Source organism: Gorilla gorilla, chromosome 1 (assembly GCF_029281585.2).
Source record: "Gorilla gorilla gorilla isolate KB3781 chromosome 1, NHGRI_mGorGor1-v2.1_pri, whole genome shotgun sequence".
Classification (NCBI taxonomy): domain Eukaryota; kingdom Metazoa; phylum Chordata; class Mammalia; order Primates; family Hominidae; genus Gorilla; species Gorilla gorilla.
Window position 1 is genome coordinate 92,100,647 of NC_073224.2, and position 17,566 is coordinate 92,118,212.

Sequence of the window (17,566 nt, forward strand, 5' to 3'; positions counted from 1 at the left end):
CTAGAATGTAAAATTATCATTTCATTTCTAAGATTGAAGTAAATATTACTTAACATGTTGTATAAGCATTTACTGTTACTTTGATTTTATTGCTTCAATTAACCCAGTTTTAATGCATCATGATAATATTAGGTTTGGTTTACCATATTATTATTGCCTCCTGTTGAGATAAACATCTCCCAGATACATGACAGACAGCAGATGTCCCCACCTTCTGAATAGATACCAATGTATGATGCATCTTCTACATCCTAAAAATGTTCAATTAGAACAGGTGGAACTGCCCTAATGACTGAAATAATTGCTCCTCTTTGATGTTCTTCAACCACCATGGATTTCGGAAGCTTGTCTCTTGGAGCCAATGACATTTTATCATCTCTACATGTGTTCTTATCTTCCCACTCTGTGGAAAACAGTACCAATACACTCCATTGTTTTGTTTTGCTTTATCAAACAGCAAATTATATCCTTATTTGGAATAGAGTATGTTATCTTAATATTATTGCTTTAGTCAAATACTCCATATGGGAGTTTGAAGGGGGTTTTTGTTTTATTTTACACAGGCTTGGTATCATATATACAATCCACAGTCAACCCATGTATAAACTCACACTTGAATCACCAGTTGATGAAAAATATTATCTATTCTTGGTACAGTATGATAATATAATATATGTAATAGGATATTATAATATCATTTATATAACATAAGAATACCTGTAGCAGAACTGATCTCTACAAGTCTCATACATTATTAGTCATATTACAAGAATTTCCTGTACATTTTAGCATTTTATTGTCCTTTATACTTTCTATTTCACATTAAGAAGGTTATTTTTTTCCGTCACTTTCCTCTATAGCCATCACTCAATCTTAAATTGATAAAGCAAATCCTCCAGTGGCATCAAATGCACACCATGTGTTAGCCAAATTTCAGACAGGTTTCCCCTCATAATTTGTCTAAGACGAAGGGAATAGATATGTTTAGTTTCAGGGAAGTGAAACTATTCAGCAATATCAGTATGTTGATCTAAACTAACTCAAATGAGATGAATTCTTTTCTGACTCTTTAAAATATGGATTAAATTAATAAGAAGAATGCAGATTGTACAGGCAAACAAATTAAGACAAAAAATTTCTATGAGATGTACTAAACATTTGCCTCCTGAATTATTGTTTACTTGAAAAAGAGCTGATTATATTAAGTATTTAAATGTAACTGAGATTTTTATCAGGACAGAAGTGCTTTTGCTGTTACCCATATTTAATCCAGCTACCTGGCTAGAGTTACATTATTATATATGTATTAGACCAATATTTATGTGGCACTTCTTACCATTGAGTAGCCATATCGATAGATCCTAACAATTATTCATTATATTAAGCAGCCCAATTTCTGGTCAAATAATCAGATGAAAGCATTTTATTTTGACTCTCTTTTAAAAATATCATTTCTAAAATATTTTTAAATGTTCCATATTAATTCCATTCTCCACCTGCAATTGAAGGCTAACTGTCTATATAATCTCCATCTATTCATGTTATGGTGAATACCTATCCTACATGCCTTCTTGTTCTTGTTCCTGTTCCATGTATCTACTAATCCCAAAGGCAGCCACAGCCTCATTTGTCATACAAAATCTTCATCAAGTCCTTACACCATGTTAGACTATGACAATCATAGTAGTTTCACTGCATACTGATGCCATGTAAAATCCTATTCACTGAGATTTAGGGAGGCTACATCACATTAACTATATACAATGTTTTACAAATCTAAAGCCCAGTGCAAACACACACACAAAACCAAAACAAATGATTGCAGTCAAGGAGGTCAACTGAAGTTCCAGATCAGCAAACACAAACAGTAAGTCAATCACAAGAAAAAATTTCACTGAACGTTACCAGAAATATTCATACTGTCTTGACTGTCTCAGTAAACCACTACAAGAAATGATGGTCATCCTTGGAAGATTAAGAGTGGTCCCAACAGCCATGGATCTCAATGTTGTACTCAACATTGGACTTTTCTACTCCCAAAGCCAGACCACACTCCCATAGCATGGTGCTCTGTAGAAGACAGGCAGTTTAAAAAAGACTTCAGAGGCCGGGCACAGTGGCTCACTCCTATAATCCCAGCACTTTGGGAGGCTGAGGCGGGCAAATCACCTGAGGTCGAGAGTTCCAGACCAGTCTGACCACCATGGAGAAACCCCGTCTCTACTAAAAGTACAACATTAGACAGGCGTGGTGGCGCATGCCTGTAATCCCAGCTACTTGGGAGGCTGAGGCAAGAAAATCACTTGAACCCAGGAGGTGGAGGTTGTGGTGAGCTGAGATCGCACCATTGCACTCCAGCCTGGGCAACAAAAGTGAAACTCCGTCTTAAAAAGAGAAAAATAAAAGGGGGAAGAGAGATGCTAAATTAATGAATAACTCCTTTGGATAATTTCCATAAAATCAGTTCTTCCCCTGAGTTATCCAATCCAGCGTGCCATCCTTGACCCAAGAAGGCCACGCTAGGAGCCTGTCTTCCATTCCCATCACATGCTGTGCTCGCCTCTGTGATAATACAGATCACATCACACATTACTCCCCAATCACAAGCTCCTGATGGCAGAGGCTGGCTTTATCTATTTCTTATACCCAGTTCGATAAATGCTGCTGAATGAATAGAGAAATGCTTAAGACTTGGTTAACTATCTTGGTTCTTCCATTGACTGACTACAACTGAATCCTTTCTGAATAGGCCTTAAATGCTACATAACTGAGTTTATTTTCATGAAGTTTATGTGTGTGGGAATGGAGAAGAAAGTAGAACTACTGATGTGATGCCACCAAATCTCCACTCTCAGATCATTCTCTTCCCATTTTGACTCTTTAGAAAGTACAGATATCACCAGGGATAGTTTTAAAAAGAAGGAAATAATTTAAATTCCAGCATTTCTCACTTCACTTGTCCATATCTTTCAAAAACCTTCTTGATCCTGTTCCTCCTCAAATGTGTTCAACCCAGCTGAAGCAGTGGATTTAATGACAAAGGCCATCAGCGATGAGATAATCACACGACATAGTAAGTTTAAAATCAATGAAACCTGAGGCCTGATGTTTTGCCATGATGTCAACTCTAACCAGAGTTCCAAAGACTGGGCCTCTTTCTGTTAATACAAATGGCAAATCACAGAGACCCTGGAAATACACACGCACATCCTACCTTTTTGGTTCAAGGTAAAAGCACTACATTATAAGTAAGGGAACCTGGATTTTCTTGCCATTCTAAGTGCCAAAAATCTTAGTGGAGTGACAAAGTTTTTCATATTGTCCCCATCTACAAAATGCAAATATTAGAGCTAGACACCCTACCTCCAATGCACTGTGTTTACGGAATATCTGCCAGCAATTTCTAGTCCCGATTTGTGATATCCTTGAGTTGACTCTACTGTTTGGAAAAGAATGGTAAAAATTTATCAGAAACAAAATTCCATTTTAATCTTGGGAAAAAGGAGCAGAATTTTAAAATCAAATAACTAACACAGAAAACTCCAAAGAAGGAACATGCTGTTCTATTGTCACACCTATTGTCATAAATAGCCAAGGACAATGAAGCAGACAATGAGCCCCAAGCAAAGAAACAACTAAGTTCCAAGCCATTTAAAGTATGGGTTTGTGGGCCCAGGTTTGAGAGGTGCGGTCATGACAGGCTTTTGTCTGCCCTGTGCCTCAGCTCACTCCTCACTCTGTTACCCAGGCTGGAGTGCAGTGGCACCATCTTGGCTCACCGCAACCTCCGCCTCCCCGGTTCAAGCGATGCTCCTGCCTTAGTCTCCCAAGTAGCTGGGATTATAGGTGCCTACCACCACGCCTGGCTAATTTTTGTTTTTTAGTAGACGGGGTTTCACCACGTTGGCCAGGCTGGTCTCGAACTCCTGACCTCAGGTGATCCACCCACCCCAGCCTCCAAAAGTGCTAGTATTACAGGTGTAAGGCACCATGCCCAGCCCCTCACTCATCCCTCTTGCCCAGCACCACGGCCCTGCCACTGAATTCAGGGAGCCAGGCCATCACCCATGTGCTCTAAAACACTTATAAAAAATTGTGTCTTACATACTAAATTATTGTAAAAAGATTAAAAAAAAAACAAGTGAGACTGGATAAAAAAATTGTGGTATATTCACATAATAGAATACCACTTGATAATAAGGAGGGGTGAAGTACTGATGCAAGCAATAACACAGATAAATCTCAAGAAACAGTGTGGTAAGTAAAAGCCGGGTACGAAAGTACACACGTTGTGTAATTCTACTAACAAAGTTTAAACAAGGCTGGGTGTGGTGGGTCACGCCTCTAATGCCAGCACTTTGGGAGGCTGAGGCGGGCAGATCACTTGAGGTCAGGAGTTCAAGACCAGCCTGGCCAACATGGCAAAACTCCATCTCTACAAAAAATGCAAACATTAGCCGGGTGTGGTGGCACACACCTGTAATCTCAGCTACTTAGGAGGCTGAGGCAGAACTACTTGAACCCGGGAAGTAGAGATTGAAGCAAGCCAAGATCGCACCACTGCCCTCCAGCCTGAGCGACAGAGTGAGACTCTGTCTGAAAAAAAAAAAAAAAAAAAAAAAAGTTTAAACAGGCAAAAATAAACTATGGCGGTGGGGGTGCGGGTGGTAAGAGAAGTAAAAAGGGCTGAAAGAAACTTTCCAGGGTGACAAAGGGGTGTTGGTTACATGAGTATATTTACTTGTCAAAACACATCAAACTGTATATTTTAGGTCTAACTATTTTGCTGTATATAAATTTTCAAGTTTTAAAATTCACAAGCTTATTTATCTTTTAACTTCCTCCCCTCTTGACAAAAATCTAGGAAGTTTAGTGGTATAAGGGAAAAACACTGAATTCTGGAAAGGGAGGATCTGAAATGTAACCCTCTTCTCTCACCTTCTAGTTCTATTACCTTGAGCAAGTAAGTTAACATCTCTATTCCTCATTTTTCCCATCTGTAGAATGGGAAGAATCTATTAATGGTCATCTCCAACAAAATGCCCGAAATATAAAATGCCAATAATATAAAGGAAAATGCTTTGTAAATGACACAAGGTTATATAGAAAAGAGATGAAATGAATCACTATTTTCCAAATTGGGGTGGAGTGAGGGGAGGAAAATCTGCTAGAGCACCCCCACAGGGGTTATTTAAATTTATACGAGGTCAGGAGATCGAGACCATCCTGGCCAACATGGTGAAATCCCGTCTCTACTAAAAATACAAAAATTAGCTGGGTGTGGTGGTACATGCTTGTAATCTCAGCTACTTGGGAGGCTGAGGCAGAAGACTGGCTTGAACCTGGGAGACGGAGATTGCAGTGAGCTGAGATTGTGCCACTGCACTCCAGCCTGGTGACAGAGACTCCCTCTCCAAAAAAAAAAAAAAAAAAAAAAGTGATGATTTCCTCTTTCTACCATTTTGAAACATAGATTTCCACAGCTGATCAGAGCCACCAAACCAAGAGCTCACATTTGGCTTCTACTTTTCCTTACACACACACACACACACACACACACACACACACACACACACACCCCTCCCTCCATAAACTCTGACTCCTCTTACTTGCTCTGTCTGCTTTGCGAGGTGCCCAATCTGCATAAACCATGAAAATAAATCAACCAGACAATGAGGAAAAAGCAACAAACCGCAGCCAAGGCCAAGGTACAAACCCCACCCAGGGAAGAATAGGTCATTAGGTCCTGCTGTGAGTCATGGATGTCACCGTGCTTAAAGTGGATTTGGTCGCAGGAGGAAAGTCACCCATTTGTGGGCTCCTCTCTGTCTCATTCCCCTCCTTTCTTCTCCCCCCACCTTCAACTGTTCTTTTTGGAGGGTTGTTTATGTGTTCTCTGCACCTCCCTCTTCCCCTGCTCTTGCTTCTCTCCTGCACTTTCTCTTTCTCTCTAGGCTGGGTTTAATTTGACACCTTGAGCTTTGGTAACGAGGTGGGGAGCAGAGCAGCCACAGCGGAATTCATTAGGCTCAACACTGCAGGGCCCGCTCTCTGTGCGTTAATGACATCGGAGGGTAGGGAAACGAGACAGCCACCACGCGAGATGAAATAAACATGAGGACTGTCAGCAGTGACAGCCTAAGCAAAGGGGACAAAATGAGCCAGGTAGAGACCTTTCCCCGTCCGCACAATGCAAACCGACAGCTTGCAATGCCCCCGCCTCTGCACAGCCTCCACCACCCCCTCCCCTGCACAGCCTCCATCACCCCCTCCCCAAAGCTGAAGGGTGGGTAATGGGGAGGGGGGTGAGATCGAAGTGTGGATGGGAAAGAAGGAAATAAAATACAATTAAATTATCATTGTTTTAACATACAAATTTCATTTATCAGTTTAATGTTGGTGGAAACCGAATTCATCACCCTCCTTCAGAGATGGGAGGTACAAGGAGGCTGGGGTGGGAGCTGACATGCCTGGGCTGGGCTATGCTTGAAGTGTTCTTTCCTTTCCCCTCACCTCTTAAGGTCTAGGCTGATTTCTTTTTTTTTCTGAGCAACATCATTCCCCCCATTTTCAACCACCATCCCTCCCTGGTACTAAAGAGAATGCTGCAAGGAGGAAAAGAAGGGAGAAGGGAAGCAGAGGTGGTGGAGAAGGATCTGAAATGCTACTTCCTGCACGCTTTTTTTTTTCTTGGAGGTGGAAGGAGAGGAGGATGATGATGAAAATTCAAGCGGCATGTACTAGACGGCAGAGCAGCATGAGCTACATCCACACTGTGCAAAGTCCTTAATGTGCACACCTAGAGGAGCAAGGGCCCTGTTCTCAGTTAACAGTTGTCAAGAGACAAAGACAGGTTGTCCTGCAGGGTTAACTGGCAAGGAAAGTTTTAGGGACTATGATGGCTCTCTATTCTCCACATAATGCAGACTGTAAACAGACTAAATCAGGGCTGCCTTCTCTTCCAATAGAAAGTAGCAAAGATAGTTAGGCATGGTGGTTCACACCTGTAACCCTAGCACTTCCGGAGTCTGAGGCAGGTGGATCACTTCTCAGGAGTCCAAGACCAACCTGGCCAATACGGTCAAACCCTGTCTCTACTAAAAATACAAAAACTAGTCAGGCATGGTAGCAGGTGCCTGTAATCCCAGCTACTCAGGGGGCTGAGGCAGGAGAATCTATTGAACCCGGGAGGCGGAGGCTGCAGTAAGCCAAGATCACGCCAGTGCCCTGCAGCCTGGGCAACAGAGCAAGACTCCATCTCAAAAAAAAAAAAAAGTAGCAAAGAAAAAGTCTCTCTTTACACCAGATGCCTAAGAGTCTAGTGGCTTCCCCATCTCCAAAAAGTCTCCAAATCTGACTCCATATGGCTGGCCACAATGTGAGGCCCGGGGATGGGATCTGTAGCACTACATTTGCCCTAATTTTGTCTGCAGATCCACATGGCCAGAGTTAAGAGTTGCTTCTATGCCCCTTTCCCAGAAACCTTCAACTCTTTCTCTCCCTTCCTCAGGGAGAGGAGTTTGGTAAGCAAAGCCCATATTTTAAAGCCAAATATCTTTGGTTTTTTTGGCCATGGACTTCTCAAGCAAAGTTTTCAAAGAACCCCCAAAGCTGGCAATGTTAGTATGAGAAGGGACATGAAAGCCATTATATTTTTATTAACTAGCATTAAAAGGAATTCATAAGAGAAAGTATGTGAAGGCTGGATCAAGGTCCAAATTCAAACTTAGAACAGACCCAGCATGGTCATTTTGAGTTGCATGAGTTTAAGTTTGCTCTATCACACCCCTGGCAGGGGGTGGAACGCAATAAAAAGCTAACTTGAAAGTTTGCTACAGTATGCTGCAGGGATGTGAAGGACAAGGGAGGCCAGGTGCAGCAGACTGGGAGCTCCTTATGCTTGAATTCATGGGACACAATCTAGGAAGCCAAGTGGCCATGGCTCCAAGCCACACATAGGAACAACTAACACCAGAAAACAGCCAGTTTCGCATACTGGGGGGAAAAACTGATAGATTTAGGGCATTATCTTTTCTAGGGGTTGGAAGGATGACAGTTTTGTCAAACAGGTCCTGGGTTTACGGTTTAGAGACTCCCAACAAAAGTATTCTCTACATTCGAAAATAGTTAACACTTTCCTTCCCTATATGGCATGAAAATAGATGAGTCAGCACCTGATACTAAGCACTGTAATCCCTGAAGGAAAGTGATCCATTAATAAAAGTGCTTTAGATGTGTTTTACATCTAAAAGACTAATTTTGTTTTAAGCTAGAAAATATGATTATAGAATACTTTGTTAAGGGAAGGAGACACACACAGCCCATTTGTTTTGGAAGGCAGCAGGTGAAGTGACTAAGTGCATGGCGGTGGGAGAGGACCTAACTAGATCTGTAGGCCAATGTTCCCACATTGCAGTACATTCTAGCATGGACCCCCTGAAAATGATCCAGGTCCAGAATGAACACAAAGTAACCCCACAGAGGTGTGTCATCTTCGAATGAAAGAGGCAAACAGCCTAAGTCACATCAATCACAAAACTGTGATACCAAAGGAATCACAAAACTGATACCAAAGGTATCACAGTTAAACAAAAAGCATGTTCCCCGTATTACTCATTTGGACCCTCCCACAATTTTCTTTCTTTTAGCCCAGTTCTAATTGCAAGCCTGCCCCTGGGGCTAGAGGCCCCTGCTCTGGTGCATGTTTTAATTACATTACACTGCCTTGCTCAAGCTCTAAGGTAATCTCTGCAGAAGCTGATTTCTCCTCTCATGTTTTCTCTCCTATCTGAAAAAGAAAGCCAAACGCCCTCCCGCCAAGGGCAAGCAGCTGACAAATCAACAAGTCCAGGGTCATTCTAAGAGGCATTAGGTATAGTAGAAAGAGCGGGGTAGCTTAGAGTAAGATAAACAAGTTTGATCCCCTTCTCTACTATTTACAGGTTTTGGGACCCAGAGAAAATTATGTAGCCTCTCTGGGCCTCCATGTCGTTCTCTGTAAAATGGGGAGGATAACAGCAACCTCTCTGCTGCGTGCAAGTAAAATATCCTAAGTGTGATTTCCCTACAACGGTGGCTGGCATGTGGCTAACACTTTCAGTGGGAGCCAGCTAGTGAGGAGGTGGCCAAAGAACTTGCTGTGACACTTCTGAAGTTTCCTGGCCTTGAAGTATGTGAAAAATAAGTTACACAAGCCAAATGGGCTACACTTACTATAAGAATAACCTATAGCTTGGTAACTTCAAAGTACAGTTTTAAGTTTCCTTCCTCCACCGTTAATTGGAAACACTTAAATCACACCCCTAATAATAAGCCTTTCTTTGCCTTTCTTTGGGCACACTCAAGCTCACCTCCTATTGTCAGCCTTCCCAGGTCCCCGGGTATTTCACAACCCCAGTGCATAACACAAAAACTGCGGTGGGCTGGGCACGGTGGCTCACGCCTGCAATCCCAGCACTTTGGGAGACCGAGATGGGCAGATCACGAGGTCAGGAGATCGAGACCATCCTGGCTAATACGGTGAAACCCTGTCTCTACTAAAAATACAAAAAAATTAGCTGGGCGTAGTGGTGGGCGCCTGTAGTCCCAGCTACTCGGGAGGCTGAGGCAGGAGAATGGCATGAACCCGGGAGGCAGAGTTTGCAGTGAGACGAGATCGCGCCACTGTACTCCAGCCTGGGCGACTGAGCAAGACTCTGTCTCAAAAAAAAAAAAAAAAAAAAAAAAAAAGCTGGGGTGCTTTGAGAAAATACAGATGGTCAGCACCAGCCCCCAGATGTTCTGATTTCATCGTTCCAGGGTAGATCCCAGGCACTAGTAATATTTTTTAAAAGTTCCCCAGGTGATTTTAATGTTCAGCCAGGGTTGAAAACCACTCTGTACCAAATATACTTGTTATTGAAAGGTTTATGCATAACATTAAAAAAAATTTTATGATGATTTTTATTGCCGTAACAACTTGGCAGAAGCGTTAGGCTTGCTCACCTAAAAAGGAAAGCTCCTCAGGCTTCTTAAAAGATCATACCTGGGAGGGGCCCAGGGGGTCAACTAGGTCACCTCGATTTCATGGAGGAGGCTGACAGAAGGAAGTGACTTTCCCTGATAACAAAACAACTTCCCAGCAGGGCTGGATTCCTTCCTGGAAAGCCTGCAGTCTTTACGATTTTCCTCCTTTGGCTGTAGTGGTGGCTCTGGGGTCCGGACTGCCGTGCTCTTCTCTCTGCTCTTCCTCCCTCTTTTCTCATCCTCCCTAGTGGTTCCTCCTCCAGCGGCCCCTGTTCAACCTTTAGTGCTAACTGCTATCAGTCTGAAGAGTTCATTCAGTGCCTTGAGCTTTGAAAGGGAAGGTGCCATGAAAATCTTAATAAACAAATAAATAATTCATACTAGGCACTGGTCTATTCTCTGCACCAGTGGGTTTCAAAGGTTACTTAAAAGCAGACTCTTTCCCACAAACCCAAGCAAATAAAATCCATGAAACAAAGGTGCAGGGGTTGAAGTTGGGGTGGGACCCCCGAGCCTGTAGGGCTGCCCCCCTTACTACCAGGAAGGCTGTCCTGGGACATCTCCACACTCTTCCGAGGGCCATGCCCTGCAGACCGGACTGAATGCCACCACACTAAAGGTATGAGTGCACAGCATGTGTTTGCGGTGGGCAGTCCTAAAGGATACAATTGCATTCCACTACACATCCTGACCCCTAAAAAGGATTTGCTGTAAAGCAAACACACCTCTGTGAAAAACTGCATGTACTGAAATTGGGTGGTGAGAAAAATAAAGAGACATGGCGGTAGTTGGACCTGCTCAATCTACTCAATCCTGAAATGGATTTAAGACCCCATAACTATCAAAAAAACTCTCTCCTCTCAACAAGCAGGGACATATCCCTAACAAATGTGCACAGGTATGTGTGACTTTCTACCTGTTATCTCTCCTGAAGACTTAGTGTCCCCAAGTCTTTTTTGCATTCAGAAACAAGGAATAATGGAGCACAATTAGAAGTAAGGGGTCGGTTTGGCCATATCTCCCCATCAGAAGCATCCACAGGTCTTTGGCAGCCAGGACAGAGGTTGCCTCTTCTAGGCAGTCAGCCTACGAGCGAAGCTCTAAAAACCACCCTCTGGTTGATTCCATAACGTATGTGGCTGTCAATGACAAGCTTTCCTACTGTTGATCCAACTAGTTATGCAGTAACCACTACTGATTCAGTACCTAAATTTGCCAAAAACATCAGATTGATTATTTTAAATGGTTTTCATAACATAGATGCGGTGAGGATTAAAATGGGATTTTTCGCTTGTTTCTTTGTTCCTTTAACCAGCATGCTGCTCCTGAATCAATTTCCCCTTCATTCTTCTGCTCCAAAGAAATTCTGACTTGCTGAAAAGACTAGGTCTGAATATCCAAAATGCCATCAAGAAAAGGAGGCACAGAGAGAAAAATAAAATCCCTTCAGATTTGCATCTTGTGTTATGCATAAAAGCACTTTTGTTTGGCCCTTATAATTTTTTCCCCAGGGCAGTTGCCATAATCCCCACTTATAGATGAGATAACTGAGACAGAAAGATGACGTGACTTGCCCACAGTCACACAGTCTGTGTCTTCTGAGGCTTGGATCCAAGTCTTCCACTTCTCAATGCAGTTCTTTACCTATCACACAACTCCTGCCTCAAAATTCAAAGTGCCCATTGTTAACCTGGACTGAAGAAAGTTAAAAAATCACTGAAAAACTTTAATTCAGGACGGTCACATCACCTTAGTGTTGTCATTTCTGCCCAGTATAATCTCATTACCATTTCCAATTTCCCTGGGGACAAATTTGCACATTAATCGGGAGTGAGGTATATATCTGTGTGTACGTGTTGGCAAGAATAATGGGCCCTCAACTATTTTCAAAGGTACCCTTACTTTGTCCTCAATATTTCCATCCCAAGTCCTCCTGCCATGGTTTTTCTCCCACCTCTCTTGTTCCAAGTTCTTTTTGATCACCCCCCACCATACTCTTTAGCCTTAAGCCCCCCTTCTCCTCTGCCTTAAAATCAAACAGCCATGGAGTTTGTTCAGATTCCCTATTCATCAAGGAAATGAATTCCATATGCATAATTCATTTCTTTTGTGAACTTTTTTCCCCTTCAGGGAGTTAATGCTCCCTAGTGCATTGGGAACAGAGACAGTGACAGAAGGACCAGAGAGCAAGGGGGCAAAAATGCTTTTCCCCATGTAAATGGGACAGATAGAGGCCAAAAGGTCTGGCCTCTGCTGGCGGACACCTTGAGCTCTACAATTCTATCTCACCAAAAGAAGGGGGGGGATCCTGTACTGGTTATTAGGGCACAATAGGCTTCATCCTTAAGGGTGAGAAGCCCAGGGAGCCCAGAAGCCTTTTGAGGCTGGAGGCCTTATTTCCAAACCCAGTGGATGACTCATGGGTAGAAAGAAATCGATAGAGACCTCCCACTCCTTTATGTCTCTGCTCATATTAAAAACCCAAAACTAAACAAAGAGATATACACCGTGCCCAATGCACCATGTTTAACAGCTGTTGCATTTGGAGAAAAAGCAGTCCCTAGTCCAAAGTCAGATTTGAAAAACGGCTTTATTAAGAGAAAGATTTACTGTATATGAACTCCAAGACTAGAAACTGGAGGAGGAGCAGCTGAAAGAGACAGATCTGCCAGACGGAGAGCCCAACTGATTCCACTGGCTGATGTTACCTCTTGGCAAGATACACTGACCCACACAACATCCTGGACGTTGAAGCCTTTGGTTATTAACTCTTTAATAACAGTCTGGAGTCCCCAAAGTTCAGAACTGATTTAATAAATGGCACAAGACACATTAAGGCCAAGATACAGTTTTTATCCTGAAACAGTCTATTTCAGGAAATTCATGTTACTTGGCATCTTATTTAAATATTTTTTAATCCATCCTTCTTTTTTGTTTTTAACTTCCAACTTTATCTCCATTTAGGAAAAAAAAAAACAAAAGCTGATAAACGTTTTAGATTTAGGAATTGTTTTGCCTGATTTGCCCAAGACCACCTCGTAGCTCAGGGTCTGCATTTTGTAAACGAAGGGTGGCAGGCTCTCTTAGAGGAACTGTCTAGGGTCCTAAGATGAGCAGAATTTGACACACACCTCCTAATATAGACTGCTCCAAAGATGCTGTTTAATACATAATAATAAAATTTCATTTGCCATTTACTTTTTTCTGTACAGTTGGATATAGACTAGATAGGTAATGTACTAGTAGGAAACAAAAGTGGATCCACCAATAAATTCAAAGAAACAGAAATTTAACTGTGAATCCTGTAGAATTAACTTGTAAAGACAAGTAAAATCCCCCACGGCTTTCATCTAATGTATGAAATGAAAACCAGAAAGCAGCTGGCCAGCCTTTTTTAACCATACATTAGAAGCATGATGCCAAAAGTAAACACTCCACATAGAAACTAGGGACATCATCGACATTTAGGAGATTAGAGAAAGGGCTTGGCTGCTGACCTCAGAGAGCTTATAGTCTATTTACAAAAGAAAGAATTGTGAAGGGAATGCCAAAGTTAAAGTTAAACTGAACCCAAAGAATATACAAGCAATAAATATGTGAGTCAAGCTGCTCCCAATGGTTATCAGGGATTCCCAGCTATATCCTACATAAGAGTCTTCAGACCACAGTGATTTTGTGCAAGGGCTTTGGAGTCGGGTAGACATGAGTTTAAACCCCAACCATGCCACTTACTGGTTACATAATTTTGGACATGAATTTAGCCTCTCAAACTTCATCTATAAAATATATGTGATAACTTTGCTTCTTCATCGGCTATTTGTAAGAATCTGATTAGATTAATACATATAAAATAATTCAGTAGTATGCCCAGCATGTCATAAGTATCCAAAAGGTTGTAACTTAAAAAAATTAATAAATAAAGCCAAGGTATTAGCTCATGTACCATTGGAAACAAACAGTGCTGCAGACTGACATGGTAACAAATAACTTGCTTTGGCACATGGTGGGATGTCACATTCTGGAACTTAAAAATGTTGCCCTATCTGCAGTATGCCACATATCTGGTTCTTGTGTGGACTGGCTAGAAAGTGAGCCAAAGAGAATTAAGAAAACCAACCCCTTCACCAAAAACCAAGTTTTCCCATCTTCTTCTAGAATATATACCCTGAACTTTGCCCTTTCTTTTTATTAGGTGGAGCCTCCATTCTATCTTCCACCACGACACCACGTCAGCATTGCTCTCTTTCCTATACTAAATCTGGAGAGTAAATGGCATCACCCTGTCACGGGGGTACGGAGAGCGTCTGCAACGCCCCATTTAACTGCTCTGTGCTCCTATCTTTGGGCTTCATTAGCATATTTCAGCAGTGCCTTGATGGATGAAGACGGATGGGGCAACATCATCCTTGGTGAAATCACTGTTTCATCAAGGTTAAACCAGCCTCAAGCTTCGCCACCTCCCTTTGTTTGGCTAGGTTTCTAATAACAAAATTAACGGCAGAATTAATGCCCAGGAGGCTCCCAGTGAAATATACTGATGCCCTCAGAATGAAGCTTTATCCTGGACCTCCCAGTTTATAATCCATCAATCAGTTGCTTCTATACTTTATCTTAAAATAAAACATCACCTCCATCACAGCAGACGCCGGCTTCTCTATCCCTTCATCTGAAACAACTGGGCTGGGTAAAAGAATAAAAGGTGGCTCGTTACCCTAGAATGATCACAGTGACACCAGTCCAAGCAGAGAGCAGAGACTGCTTATGTCCAGTCTCCAGAACTAGACTGTGAGCTCCTTGAAGGCAGATAGTTTTTGTTCTATTTCCTTCTAACATCTCATTTTCTATTTTCTGTGAGGCAAAGAGCACATGTTCACTAAGTCCTTGCTGATATTAAAGGAACTGTATTCACCATGATAAAAAACACCTAACCAAATAAATAAATTCATACTGAACACTTACCATCTACCACAGATTTCATGGGGCCAGGATACAGTACTATCCTAGGCCTCAGGACCTTAGGAACTACCCTGACAAGTTTCAACATGACTCCTGAAGGATATGGTCTCCTAATCAACCATTGAGACATAGTTGGATGCTTCTCCATATGAAAATGGAGAGATGCCTTGAATGTCCTGGTCTGAGACCAAAAGGAGAAATCATGTTGGTGAGAGTGGTCAAATATCTGGGGTCATACCTAGGTTCTATTTTTAGTTCCATTTCCTATTCATAATTGCATCCCCTTGGCAAGACACTTCTACTTGCTGGGACTCAGTCTCTACCAAATAGAGTAAGCCTGCATTTGGTTCTGTCCGTTCTGAAACGGGGTCACAACAAACTCTGCAGGTGTACCTTCTTAGAGCTGGTGATGGAAATGTGGAAATGCACAGAGTTCCCTGAAAAATAGGCACAATGGAAATAAACAGTACTAGAGATGGGGCTTATCCTATGAAAATAGAACACTGCTAACCTGGACATTCACATAATTCATTTTAACAAAATGAAGGAGAAAGAAAAAACAAAACACAACAAAAGAGCCACCAAAAAGCAGTGCATGTCATATAATTAATCAAGACAATTTACCTCACTGGACCTTAATTTTCCAGGGGTACTACTGAGGATCAAAAGCTTAAAATTTATCAAGTGTTCTAACTTCCTTAAAGGAAGGGTGTTAGCTGAATACCAAAAATCATCCTCAGCATGCAAAACCCAACCCAATTTGTGATATCTGTCATGGGAAGGATGCAAATCCAGATGTTCACGCCATTTGGAGAGAGTGGATACAATAAAATCCTTTCTCACAGTATTCTCTGACTTAGAATAAAATCTGGAATTCTTAAAATTCAAAAGAAGAGTTAAGTACTGGAAAAAAGACACGTTAGCCTTGAAGTTATCCCTCAGGCCTGCTACCCTTGTGTCTTCTTCATTAACTGCCTCCGTAGTGAATAGCTGAGGGAAGGCCAGAGTCAGGCCAGACCTGAAGCTACACCATAAGCTGCCTTTGGTGGCAACCAAGGCCTCTGTCCCGAGTCACAGAGATGAAACCCCGTGGAACTAGGGCACGGGAAGATGAGTCATTTCAGCCCTAGCTAAGGGGGAGGGCAGCTGAGAAAGCATGTCCGAAGCAGGAAAATGGCCTGGTGGCTTTACTGGCCCAGACTAGGTCACTGGATGGCCTCCAGGTCCAAGCTAGTTTCCTAGGTACCATAGTGGGAACTGCTGGGCCCCTAATGACAAGAGAGATGGATGAATGGACCCCACTCCCATTTCTCTCCTTCTCTCCCCTTCTCTTCTCTCTCCTTCCTCCCTTCCCCCAATGGCCAAGGACAACACTAAAATCAGTATCACAAGTCTGCTGTGGCACATGGCCATGGAATGTGACCGTCAGAGGCAGCTCAGAGAGGACACAACTGGAAGAACAGGTGGTGTGGAATTTTAGAACCACTGCCTTAAGCATTCTGCTCAAAGTCCCAGAATGGTTGCTCTGATGGGAGCTTTTCGAGAGATGATCTCTCCCTGCAAAGAGAATAAGAAATGGGTGAGGATGAGAGTATCCTGGAGAAGCTGTAACTTTGACAGCTTTAAGGGTCCTAAGCAACCAAGTCCTCCTTTGACAGGGAGGTCAAGCTATTAACATCTGGTTTGCCCAGAATACTGTGCCTGTGTTTGCTTTAAGACACAAGGAACCGGCCGCTGCAGTGGCTCATGCCTGTAATCCTAGCACTTTGGGAGGCCAAGACAGGTGGATTGCCTGAGCTCAGGAGTCGGAGACCAGCCTGGGCAACATGGTGAAACCCTGTCTCTACTAAAATACAAAAAAATCAGCCAGGCATGGTGGTGGGCGTCTGTAATCCCAGCTACTCAGGAGGCTGAGGCATGAGAATTGTTTGACCCTGGGAGGCAGAGGTTGCAGTGAGCTGAGATCGTGCCACTGCACTCCAGCCTGGGCAACAGAGCAAAATTTCGCCTAAAAAAAAAAAAAAAAAAAAACCCACCAAAAAACGAGGAACCACAGAAAATAACTATAAACTGTCCTTTGTGCTAGTGTCATCACATCGTTTCCCAGTATGTATGTTGCACCAGGAGCAATCTGCTGAGTGGAGCACTTATGCAGTAGTCCAGATAAGTAATTCCAAACCCCTGACCTACCTTGTTCTGAGAAATACGTCAATGTTTTCATCATTCTAGCTGGGGAAACTGAGGAACAAGAGCTCTTAGCAGGACTTGGATGAAAGGCCAGTTTAGAACCCAAGGCCTTCCCCCATTCGGATCCCTTAGCTACTCTGTATACTAGCAGACATACAAATGTAAACAGAGCAAAAAAGATGCAAGGGCCCTCTTCCAACCCTACTGACCCACCTAGCACATCCAGACCTCCAGGAGCCAGGCTGCGATCTGTTTGGGGAACATTCACTGATGTCACAATTTTGAAGTCTAAAATTCAAGTCTTGTCAATACCTAGAACGCTCGGACTCCTTGGCGGCTTTCTACCTACTCCAGCCCCTCTGGCTTTGGCAGGGGCTTCATCTGTACCATCAGGCCACAGGATTTTTTTTTTTTTAAT

The 17,566-nt window shown here is 42.7% G+C and overlaps 1 protein-coding gene and 1 long non-coding RNA gene across 9 annotated transcripts in view; both read right to left on the reverse strand.

Moving 5' to 3' along the window:
- Nucleotides 1-17,566, reverse strand: part of PBX1 (PBX homeobox 1) — a 292,117-nt gene that overhangs the window by 193,667 nt on the left and 80,884 nt on the right. The gene's annotated exons all lie outside the window — the stretch shown is intronic.
- Nucleotides 1-17,566, reverse strand: part of LOC129531503 (uncharacterized) — a 68,411-nt gene that overhangs the window by 36,948 nt on the left and 13,897 nt on the right. The gene's annotated exons all lie outside the window — the stretch shown is intronic.